General features: G+C 39.9%; 1 non-coding gene across 1 annotated transcript; it reads right to left on the reverse strand.

The window, feature by feature from the left end:
- Window positions 1-6,707: 6,707 nt before the first annotated feature.
- Window positions 6,708-6,815, reverse strand: LOC128585106 (U6 spliceosomal RNA). The gene has a single exon (XR_008379853.1). It is a non-coding gene; the product is annotated as a U6 spliceosomal RNA (small nuclear RNA).
- Window positions 6,816-12,342: the final 5,527 nt, after the last annotated feature.

Here is a 12,342-nt window from a genome sequence, read left to right on the forward strand (position 1 = left end):
ATAAGAAAAAGAAAAGAGGATAAAACCAGGGAAACTATCTATAGAGACGTGGAATCATCCTCAGTATTCCCTGCAGCTTCAGTTTCTTTATCAAACTACTAATATGTAGATTACACAGGGAAGAAAAATTCACCTGCAGACTCAGGAGGAAGGGACAACACGGTGTTAACCAGCACACTGGCCTGGAACCTGGGTCTCCTCCTTGGTACTGGCCTAACTGTAAGGAAAAAAAAAATCCTAATGGAGATGGTTGTTTAAAACAGAGTTACAGTAAGGTGCTAACAATTAATCCTTAGTGAGGGGATGGAGAACCCCAGGCTGCAGGGATAATGGGCAGCCGCTTCATATCCACTGCCATTACTGATAGGCTCATTTTAAAATGTTCCTGCTCTTGCTAAATCAATTGTTAAATATTTTAAATATCATCTTGCCTGGACATCTATTTTTTAAAGCTTATCTTACAGCAAGGTGCACGTTCTCAGGTTACCTGGCCTTGGGCCTTTCCTACATCTCTCTATATCCTTATCTCTTTTAGCCTCAGGGGTTTTGATATTGAAGTGACAGCTAACAGTCTGCAGATTTGGTGGGTCTATTTGAACCAGTAAGAGTGAAAACCTACCTCTTCTGTTCCCATCTCCTCAAAACAGGAAACAGCACACACACAAACATACACACACACACACACACACAGTGATGAGTCAGATAATAAAGGCTCTAAATAGAGAAAACCTTCACCCTTGGATCCCTACTTCTTTGGAGTGGTTAAGACATTTTACTTGTAAGTGACAGAAACCAGTTCCAGTTGCCTAGCAAACCAAAACAGAAATAGACTTTTGAACACCAAGGTAGGCATCACTGCGTCCAGAGGAAGTTCTCACCTGAGGCGATACCACTTCCTTTGGGATTATTTGGAAACATAGAGTAGAAGCTTTGCTTATCACAACTGGGGTTCTTAGAGAATCTGGGGGCTAAGGAGATACATGTGTGGCCAGGGGCACAACACTGCATCCAAGGAGATATTTTCTTACCCAGAATGTCAGTGGCTCTGCCTTCGAGACACTCTGATCCAGACAATGAGAGCATTTCACCAAGAACCTCTGTCTCTTGGCTTGGCTTTGTGCAAGCAGTTGCTCTGTTCCCAGGCGGGGTCACTGTAGGTATTGGTAAAACAGCGACGCATAGCCTCAGGCTGCCAGGGTAGCAAAGAGCCGCCTCTCTTTCTGATTTGCTTTAGTAGGGATCAAGATTCCTCAGAGTAAGATTGTAAGGTGGAGGGATGCTGTGCTGTGGCTGCCCAGGCTTGGGAACTCACCTCCCTCTAGCAGAGCTTCTCAACCTGTAGGTCGCAACCTCTGTGTAACAATGAAAATACCTCTGGCCATTAGGAAGGTTGAGAACCAGAGCCAGAGATCAGGCCGGCCTTACCCAACCCTGAGGCCCTGAGAGGGACGGAGGCAGCTCCCACAGAGCAGTAGAATGGACGAATGGATGTCACCAGGCAAAAACTACACAGGTTTGCTTTGTTTTTGGTCTGATTTCCTGACTCTCTTCAGTCATCAACATTTCATGGTTCTCTCAGATACCTTTGAATTTTTGCACACATTCTACCCAGATACCTTTGACACATTATTTTGCACACATTATTTTCACACCCTCGGTTGTCTGTCCTCATCTCCTTTTGTTTGGTAAACTTTAATTCGGCCTCAGAACCAAAATATCAGCTCTTCCGTGAAGCTCTCTGTTTAGCTGTCCCTACTAAACTCGTACCCGGCACTTGTGTGCACACAGAGCATTTTCTGCATGAAAAGAGGGAATTGAATTAATGAGCAAGGATAAGAAGCCGAACTTTTTGAAAATGGAAGGCACATGGTGCTGATCAAACAGCATCAAATCAACAAATGTCCACTGAGTGTGCACAGCGCACCAAGGTCCCCATGCAGAACTTTGCCGAGTGTGTGTGTGTGTGTGTGTGTGTGTGTGTGTGCAGATGTTTAGAATCACGGGCTTTTAAGATCTCGGTTTCTTAAAGCTTATCTGGCTCAACCACTTCCTTATTCAGATCAGGAAACTGAAGCTGAAGTGGGTTTCTTTCTAACTCTTACAGTATATGATCTGAGCCACCAAAAGGAAGGAAAGGTTGGCCCAATTCTAGGCCGAAAAACCACAGCTATGTAGCTTAAATTTCCTGTTTTAAATGCCATGCCAGGATAAAGATCCTGTTGACAGTGCCGGTGACCACTCCAGAGAGAGAATGAGCATTGGCACTAACCCACCCACTGGCCTTTCAATATTTCTCTCCTTTTTCTTTCCCTTTCTTTTTTCTATTCCCTGTCTTTGGGAGAAATAGAAAACACAGAAAAGTGAGTGGCGGGCATGGGCACTGGAGCCGTGATTCATCCCTTTTTTTCTGCCTTGCTGACGTGTTTATAGAAGTACACTCTTTATGACTCACCACAAAGTGGAAAGACATAATACATTTTCCTGAGAACTCGGAACCTGCAAATAGAGCCCATAGCCAATGCCCGGGAATTGTGAGGACGTGTTTTAAATCACAGGGATAAAGGGGACTTACGCTTTGTGGCCAAAGTCTTTTCTGTTTTTGTGATTATACCTACATTGGCATTGTCTTTTGAAAGTGTCAGAATTGGTTAAAACTAGAACTGCACGAACCCTGCAGATAGTCAAAACGGAAAGCAGGGATTTATTTGGATTCCTGCCAGGTGTACTCAGGCACGATCATATATAACAGAAATATTTCCATGAAATCTTGTTTATGAAATCCTTCCCAGGCCCCATCCTTTCTGCTGTGCACGCCTTGTGCTGCTTTCCATCCTGTTTCTGCACCGAGGCTTTCTCAGGGCATTTGCCCCACTCATCACTTTTCCATCTGTTTCATTTACATCTTTCTTGTGAACATATTATTGCCTTGTTCAGAAAGGGCCTTATAAGATAGCATCCTGCCTCCCCAGACCACCACCCAGGCCCTTCTTAACTGATCCAGACCATCCAAACTATGGCCAAGCATTCTTGATAAATAAATAGGCCAGGCCTGGGGGTCCCTAAACTGCACCTGGGTGGGTGCACACTCCAGGGGGAGTTTCCAACCCTACACAAGTCAATAGGTGAGTGATATGAAGAAAATAAAATGAAATCAGCAGTGGGGTAAGAAGTACCTGGAGGGGATGGTGTGTAATAGCTCTGGGCTCTCCTGAGAAAGTGAATTGAAAGCCCAGGCCACCTCTGGGGACATCTAAGAACCATCTCTCCAAGTAGAAGGAGAAGCTAAAGTCAATTCACTGAGTTGTGAAAGAACTTAACATGTTTGAAGAATAAAAATTAAAAAGTGATGTACTAGAATACATTAGGAAAAAAAGAGGTAAGCAGAAGTCCCATCATGACACATCTTAAAGCCATAGAAAGAAGGAAGTTGAGGTTTTATTGGAGGACCATAGAAAGGCACGATCCAGTTTTCAATATGAGCATAAGTTTTTATGGTTTTTAAGAATTTACTCTGTCCTGTTTGTGGGCAACGGACTATGTGGTAAGCAGCCTTGGATATATGGCTCCCACTGGTCCCTACGTCCTGCTGTTCCCACCGCCTGGTGCAATCTCTGTTGGCAGGTAGGCTGGGCCAAATGACTCGTTTTGGATTAAGTGAATACAGCAAAGAAGGGGATGCCACTTTGTGAAAAGATGTTGGCTTATCTTTCTCTTTCTGTCTCATCTTCTCTCCGTCTGTCTTTCTCTCCTTCTGAGAGACATCTAATTCCATGTTGTTAGCTGCCAAATGGAAAGACTTTCCTAAAAAAAAAAAAAATCTGAGTTTCTCTGGCTAACAGCCGTGTAAAATCACTGCCCACAACCATGTGAGTGAGCTTGGAAGTTGTATTAGCTGGCTGGGGCTACCATAGTAAAATACCATAAACTGAATGGCTTCAACAACAGAAATTTAAGTTCTCGCAGTTTTGGAGTCTAGAAATCTAAGATCACGTTGTTGCCGGGGCTGGTTTCTCTGTGTACCTTCATCTCTTTTCTCTCTCTCTCTTCCTAGAAAAGCACCTGCCAGATTGGATTAGGTCCTGACCCTATGAACTCATTTAGCCTTAATTACTCCTTTGAAAGCCACATCTCTAAATACAGTCACATTTTAAAGTCAGAGTTTTAACACAGGAGTTTTTGGAGGACACGATTTGGCCCCAGACTGAAGCAGATCCTTCCTCAATTGAGCCTCAAGATAATTGCAGTCACAGCGACATCTTGATTGTCACCTTATAAGACACCCAGAGTTAAAGGTGTTCAGCCAAGCAACGTCCAGATTACTGGCCCACAGAAACCAAGAAAGGTATTTTTTTTTTTTTTTTTTTTTTACCAGGGTCTCACTATGTTGCCCTTAGTAGAGTGCTATGGTGTCACAGCTCACAGCAACCTCAAACTCTTGGGCTTAAGCAATTCTCTTGCCTCAGCCTCCCAAGTAGCTGAGATTACAAGTGCCCACCACAACGCTCAGCTATTTTTGTGTGTGTCTGTGTGTGTGTGTTGCAGTTGTCATTGTTTGGCAGGCCTGGGCCAGGTTGGAACCTGCCAACCCTGGTGTATGTAGCTGGCGCCCTAGCTGCTGAGCTATAGGTGCTGCCCAACAGGTATTGTTTTAAATGACTAAATTTGGGGATAAGTTTTTTTTTTTTTTTGGCTGGGGCTGGGTTTGAACCCACCACCTCCGGCATATGGGACCAGCACCCTACTCCTTGAGCCACAGGCGCCACCCTGGGGATAAGTTTTTAATACAGCACTATGTAACTAATACAGATATTGGTACCAGGAGAGGGATTCACACTAACAATATATAAATATGTGTAGTTGGCTTCAGAAATAAGCAGCAAGTGGATGCTAGAAATATTTTGAAGAATACATTACCAAAATCCTTAAATTGCTTGCACTAACAGACTGCAGGTGCAAATACAGACTTTGTGTACGCTTCCAGTGAGGATCTGAAAGGAAGAGAGGTATATGTTATTGAAAACTAGGACAAAAGAAATCCTTATTTCCTTGTTATGTATGTAGTGGAAGAAAGCTTAGCAACACTGTTACCTGAAGTTATGTGGAAAGCAGAAGATGTTTCTCCTGAACTTGGTGATTTAGCTAATGTGATTTCCAATCCCCGTGGTGAAGGTATAACATGGTATTTGTTTTCTGTATTAAAGTAAAAGGTGAGAGGAGAGAGATAAATGAGGCAAGGATTATTAAACAAAAAGGAGCCAGGACTGTATGGTTTTAAAAATTATCTTCCCCCCAAAACAAGACAAATCAAAATTAATAAATGGCTTTATCCAAGCAAAGTTTAAAACTATGGCACTACCAGGAAAGTATAATCTACAAATAAAACTTGGAGTGTTACAAACAGACCTCACAATAATTAAAGGTGGTACCCTAGAGTATTATTAGTCAGTCCTACAAAAAGCCCTTTGAAGAGATTAAGGTTGGTATCAAGGAGTCTTTCTCCAGAACAATAGGGTCTCCAGGAAGTCTAAAGACATGGTCCCTCAGCCATCTCAGCAAGAGCCCAAGGTAGGGAAAACATAATACCACGATGAGATTCATCAGTGTGGGTTTGTCTAATGAAGCAAATATCAATAATATTTTTAGGATGTCAACTATTTTAGAGAAAACAATATTAGTATAAGTATAATCAGCTTGAACTAAAAGGAATATTTCCAGTACAAAACAAAAAGTCATCTTTGAACCATCCCCCAACACACAATAGTCTCCTGGCAAGGAGAAGATTGACAAAAGTACTCTGCTTATAATTTTTACAAAAATTATAATTTTTAACAACAACAACAACAAAAATGGTGGCTGATTGGGGGCAGGGTGTGCAAGGACCCAGAGCTAAGAGCTGCGGATAATCATTCCCAGGCCTTGTGACTCAATTCCAGAACGACCCTCATTTCTTCAGTGGCATTTCCTAATTCCTCCTTTGTGCTGACCAACCATTTTTCTTCTTTGTGAAGAAAAGAGTTCACAGCAGTTACTGTGTCTGTTTCACCATTGTTTGCTGAGTGTGTGGGGAAGATGACTTTATAGCTCGAGAAGAGGTGTACTTACTGAAGGAGACCTCAGGAACCTCATCCGTTAATGGACCTGTCCTCAGTGATGAGATTCTAGACTCCAGTCTGGTGCTGTAATGGGATGAGGATTCGAGGGACCCGGAGAGGGGAGCATCTTGCCTTTAGGGGAGATGTGAATCGCTGAGAGGCAGAGAGCAGACTTCTGTGGGCCGCGTCTAGGATCACGCATCCCTCCTGGTAATTACACTGTGAAATACCACCCCTCGGAAAAAGGACAGGGTTTAGTACCTTACTTATAATAAATAGAAAATAGCAAAAGGTATGCGATGTCAGGTTACAGGAGACTGAATTCTGCGTTGCATTCTGTCTCTACCTCCATCTCCAGCGCTGCCTCTATCCTGACCTTTCTCTGTCTCTCTCAATCTGTCCCCTGACTCGATGCTCTTCCTCTGGGGAAGCAAGCTACCAGGTGTGACTAGCTCTGTGCAGAGTCCCAGGTAGCAAGGAGCTGGTATCTCCAATCTACTATCAAGGGGGAACTGAGTCTGCCAACAGCTACTGAAGTAGCTAGAAGTGCATCCTTTCCCATTCAAGACTTGCAATGGCCTCTGCCTTGGGAAATATCTTTTTTTTTTTTTTTTTTTAAATATGGAACGCTTCACGAATTTGCGTGTCATCCTTGCGCAGGGGCCATGCTAATCTTCTCTGTATCATTCCCATTTTTAGTATATGTGCTGCTGAAGCGAGCACATACTTTTATGGGAAATATCTTTTTATTTATTTATTTATTTATTTATTTATTTATTTATTTATTTTTTTATTGTTGGGGATTCATTGAGGGTACAATAAGCCAGGTTACACTGATTGCAATTGTTAGATAAAGTCCCTCTTGCAATCATGTCTTGCCCCCATAAAGTGTGACACACACCAAGGCCCCACCCCCCTCCCTCCTTCTCTCTTTCTGTTCCCCCACCATAACCTTAATTGTCATTAATTGTCCTCATAGCAAAATTGAGTACATAGGATTCATGCTTCTCCATTCTTGTGATGCTTTACTAAGAATAATGTCTTCCACGTCCATCCACGTTAATACGAAGGATGTAAAGTCTCCATTTTTTTTAATGGCCGAATAGTATTCCATGGTATACATATACCACAGCTTGTTAATCCATTCCTGGGTTGGTGGGCATTTCGGCTGTTTCCACGTTTTGGCGATTGTAAATTGAGCTGCAATAAACAGTCTAGTACAAGTGTCCTTATGATAAAAGGATTTTTTTCCTTCTGGGTAGATGCCGAGTAATGGGAAATATCTTAATTGCAGTCCTTTGAGATACTCTAGGAAGGTCATAAGCTCTGGACTGAGCTACAATAGGATTTCTGATCCACGGAATTTCTGACAAATTAAATGCTTGTTGTTTTAAACCTATCCATTTGTTTGTGACTTGTTACACAGCAGTAGATTAATAATGAAGACCAGATCAAGAAGCAGGAATAGAAGCAGAGAGACCTGGCAAGAAGCTGTGATGTGTCCACCATAAAATAGCACAGACTTGCTTGTCCAGTTGGTTACAGAGAAATGTAAGATATTTAGACATCGGTTATTTTCTCAATTGGTCTGATCTACGTGAAGAACTCTTCTGCCCAGTTTTGTGTCATCCACACTCTGAAAAATCTAGGTTACATGATTTCTATTTCACCAGCCTTTTCCAGCTCTGATATATAATAATTCATACATTTATCCCCTCTGATGCCATAATGAAGGTATTTCTTATAGTCAGTTGCAATTATGTCTGCATCCTGCCAAATCTGAGCCCCTCATACCTAAGTCCCTGCATAACTCAATTTTGTGTTCTCACAACACGCACAGAGCAAGTGCTTCTTGGTTCCTGTTTTGATAATTTTAATGTGTGTATAATCGTTAGTGATGTCACATCCTACAGTATTGCCATTGTAATAAGCTCTATTAATGCAGCTAAAATGTGATCACTTGTATTAATCTCTTAAAACTGAAATTCTCTGGTTTATTTTCATTATTTATCCACTTCTATTTCATTAGTTTCCACTGTTTATTTTATTTCCTCTCATTATTTGGGTGTAATTTGTCCTTCTTTTTCTATGCTGTTAAAGTGAAAGCTTAGAATATTAGTTTTAGATATTTTTTATTATGTAATATAAATATTTTGAGCTATAATTTCTCTCTAAGCATTGTGAGAAGTCCCACTCCAGGCTAAAACCCGACCCATAATCTTTTAGGCTTGAACACAGCCAATGTCAAAGGTTTTGATTTATTTTGGGGGGTTCACCAAATTTTTGTTCCCATTCACCTCTTTTTCAGCCTTGGATTGAGTATTAGTGGCATTCCACTCTATTTTCACTATTTGAGATAAAAAAAAAAGTTTCATGTATTAAACTCTGCTGTAAGGTTTATGAGGCATTTTTAAAGTATCACCGTCTACCTGCAAATATTACTACACATTTAACACGCAATGAACAAATCTTACAGCAATAAATAAGCTTACATTCCCCTTGTCCATCTTTTCTGCCATCGTCACAAACTTTACGTCTTATGTATTTTGTAAACCAAAGGACATAATAACTTCTGCTTCCGATAGCCCAATATTTCACAATATTTTTTAAAGGAGAAAACAAAACGTACATTTATACTTTTCTCACTCTTCTTTCCATTGTATGATGCAAATCTCTGATTTCTTCTGAAGCACAGAGGACATTTCTTTCCCACTCACACTGCCTGTGATGATTCTCTCGGATTTTGTTTATCAGAAGTCTTTATGGCAAATTTTCTTTGAAGCATATTTTCACTGTGTGTAATAAAATTTCATGTTCACCTTTTCCTCTTCTCTTCCCCACTTTCCCCTCCACTTCCTTTTTTTTTTTTTTAGCATTTTTAAATTACTACTCCATTGTTTTCTTCTCTCCTTCCCTTTATTTTTCCTTCTTCTTTTTTTTTCTTTTTTGTTAATAAAACAAGGCATTTGCATCTTACACTTGTGTCCCTCTGTGCAAAGTGTATTTTTCCTTCTAGCTGCTTTTAAGAACTTCTCTTCATCACTGGTTTCCAAAAAACCTGATTACTCTATGGCCTGGTATGGTTTTATTTATGGTTATAGTCTTCAGTGTTGAACTTCTTGGTGTGTGAGTTTATAATTGTCCTCATGGTAGAGAAAATTTCCCCATTACATCTTCAAATTTTCTTCCTTCTCTCCCTCCCTTAGCTAGGAGGACAGTTAATCATATTAGATTTATTGATAGTCTCATACGGGTCATAGTGATGAGATTCATGTTTTCACATATTTTTTCCTTTCTGTGATTAAAGGTGGAAACCTTCTATTATTCTGTGTTTAGTTCCATCATCTTTTCATCCATAGTGACTGATAGTCTATTAATCCCAGGGAGTGATTTTATTTCTTATTTCAGATAACCCTATTTCAGCTCTAGAAGTTCCATTTGGTTCTATCTGAAACTCATTATTACCAGATTCAATTTATATTTATGAGCATATTTATAAGAGCTGTTGTAAAATTCTCTTCTGCTAATTCTATTGTCTCTTTTCTATTTTCATGGGATTTGGCCACATTTTTCTAGCTGTTTTTTTATCTAAGAACTTTATTGTTATCTACTTCAAAATTTCTGAAATTTTTATCTTCTTTTCAAGAATATTAAAGTTTGACTCATAAGTTCATTTAGTAACATGCAGATAAAATTGATTTTGTTGAGATTAGTTTTGACCCTTTTTTCCTTCAGGCAGATCTAAACATCTTTTACTATAGGGCTGGTTTAGCTCCAAGAATAATTTACAAATCTTTGGTCTCCACCGAATACATTTGTGTTGAAAACTTCCCATCACTCTAGCTGTTTAGAATACAACAACTCTCCTTATTTTTTTGACTGGGTGGTTGTTTTAATCAGGAACTTCACTAGAAACCTAAGTTTGAGAATCCTTCTAACTAGGATTTATAGTCATATAAAACAAATGTAAATATGTCTTTGACTATATCCCATTTGTGTAAACTCTTAGCATGAACATCTATTTTCGAATCATTGAATTGAGGATAATTTAACAATAGCTGAATTCTAAAGTGCTGTACAGATAGTCAGTATTCACAGGGAGGGTAGGAATGTCCTAGTTTCTTGGGGCCACCATAACAAATTAGCACAAACTGAATGGCTGAAACAATAGAAATTTATTCTCTCAAGTATTTTTAGGCCAAATGCCAAAATCAAGGTGTCAGCAGGACCACACTCCCTCTGGAGGATCTCAGGGAGAATCTGCTCCTTCCTTCTGGCTTCTTGGGGCTGTCAGCAGGCCTTGACTTGTGGCTTTATGGTCAATGTCCTCTGATGATCCCTGTGGACACAATGTCTCCCAGTTGTGTTCTCCTCCTGTCTGTCAATACTCCCTCTGCTATTTATTTATTTATTTGTAAGGACACTGGTCTTCAGACTTAGGACCTACCTGGAAAAACCAGAATAATTTTGTATGAAAATTCTTAACTTAATGACATCAGTGAAGATCCTGTTTCCAAACAAAGCAACATTCCCAGGTTCCAGGGATCAGATATGGACATATCTTTTCCAAGGCCACCCTTCAACCTGCTATGATGAGTTATATATTATACTATGATTAGCTCTTCTCTTTTGAGATTATGCAGCCAGGATTTAAACCGAGAAGTCTAGTTTCAGAGTTCCTGCACATGAACTCTTTACAATGTTGGAAATGTTACAAACTCATTGTGAAGGTTGATGCTAATTATAGAAAGCATCAAGAATTGTGCCTGGCATTTTCTTAGTTATTGTATGTAGACTTTGAACAGTTTGATGAGAATATTTCAGATTGTATATGAAACCAGCACATTGTACCCCTTGATTGCACTAATGTACACAGCTATGATTTAACAATAAAAAAAGAGAAAAAGAAAAACATTAAAAAAATTAGAAAAAAAAAAGAATTGTGTCTGGCATACAGGGGAGCCACAAAACCTTGTCACTTTTGTTATTATCAATAGGCATATTACTAGTCAATCTTCAGACAGCTGCTTATTGGATGTGTTGTATTCAAATTGCATGGTGGAATTCCCAGCCAAGTTCAGACAGCTCATGTCCTTGCTTACTTCAGTAGCTCGTCCAAACAATACAACTTCAACTTCCAATTTACGATTTATTTCTCACTACTGAATCAGACTCCAGTTCTGAGAGAAGAGGGCTTTAGACCAGAGAACTAGTATCAGCCATTCAGGTGGCATGACAAGAATTCCAACTTCGGGATTCATTGCTTACTCGGTGGAGACACAGATGAACTGGCACAATAAATATTTAATACAACATGAGGTTAATTTATACCAATTAGGAGTTGCAGGGTCAAATACCGGGGAGTGAGTGAAAAGCACTCTTCCAGACGAGAATGTGAGTCAACGCAATTATGTTTCAGCCTTCTCAGTTCATAGAGTTTAGAGACCTTGGGGAAGAAACACTTAAACATTGATAGCTATTATCATTGCAGCTCCACCTTGAATATTCTCTAGGTCTTTTAGACACACATACACACATATGCCCACCTCTAAGGGAAAATTTGTCCCACATCTGGCTTCTTATGGAAAATGTTTCTCCTTGGCTGTGGCAGGATCTATGAAGTATTACTTTTTTAAAAATTTTTATTATTGTTTTTATTTCAGGTTAATGTGAGGGTACAGATGACCAGATCACAATATTTGAATTTGTTAGGTAGAATTTCTTCTGTAGTTGTGTCTTGCACTTTCTAAAAGGTGTGCCATACACCCCTACATTGTGCACATTCAATGGGGGCACCCCACACTCCTCCCCCTCCCCCTTCCTGTCTGCCTTCTCCCGCCAACTTGAATTGAAATGAGTTTTTCTCCTATGTGGGTGTGAATTAGATCATCTACAGGCTTCATATTAGTATTGAATACATTGGATATTTGCTTTTCCATTCTTGCGATACTTGACCAAGAAGAATGTGTTTCAGCTCTATCCAGTTTAATACAGAAGATGTAAAGTCTCCATCTTTTGATGGTGCAATAGTATTCCACGGTGTACATATACCACAGTTTGTTAATGAATTCCTGAGGTGATGAACATTTAGATTGTTTCCACATTTTGGCTATTGTAAATTGAGCTATGATGAACGGTCTAGTGCAAATGTCCTTATGATAAAATAATTTTTTTTTTCTTCTGGGTAGATTCCAAGTTTTGGGATTGCAAGATCAAATGGGAGTCTAATTTGAGTTCTTTAAGCATTCTC

This window comes from Nycticebus coucang, chromosome 4 (assembly GCF_027406575.1).
Source record: "Nycticebus coucang isolate mNycCou1 chromosome 4, mNycCou1.pri, whole genome shotgun sequence".
NCBI lineage: Eukaryota > Metazoa > Chordata > Mammalia > Primates > Lorisidae > Nycticebus > Nycticebus coucang.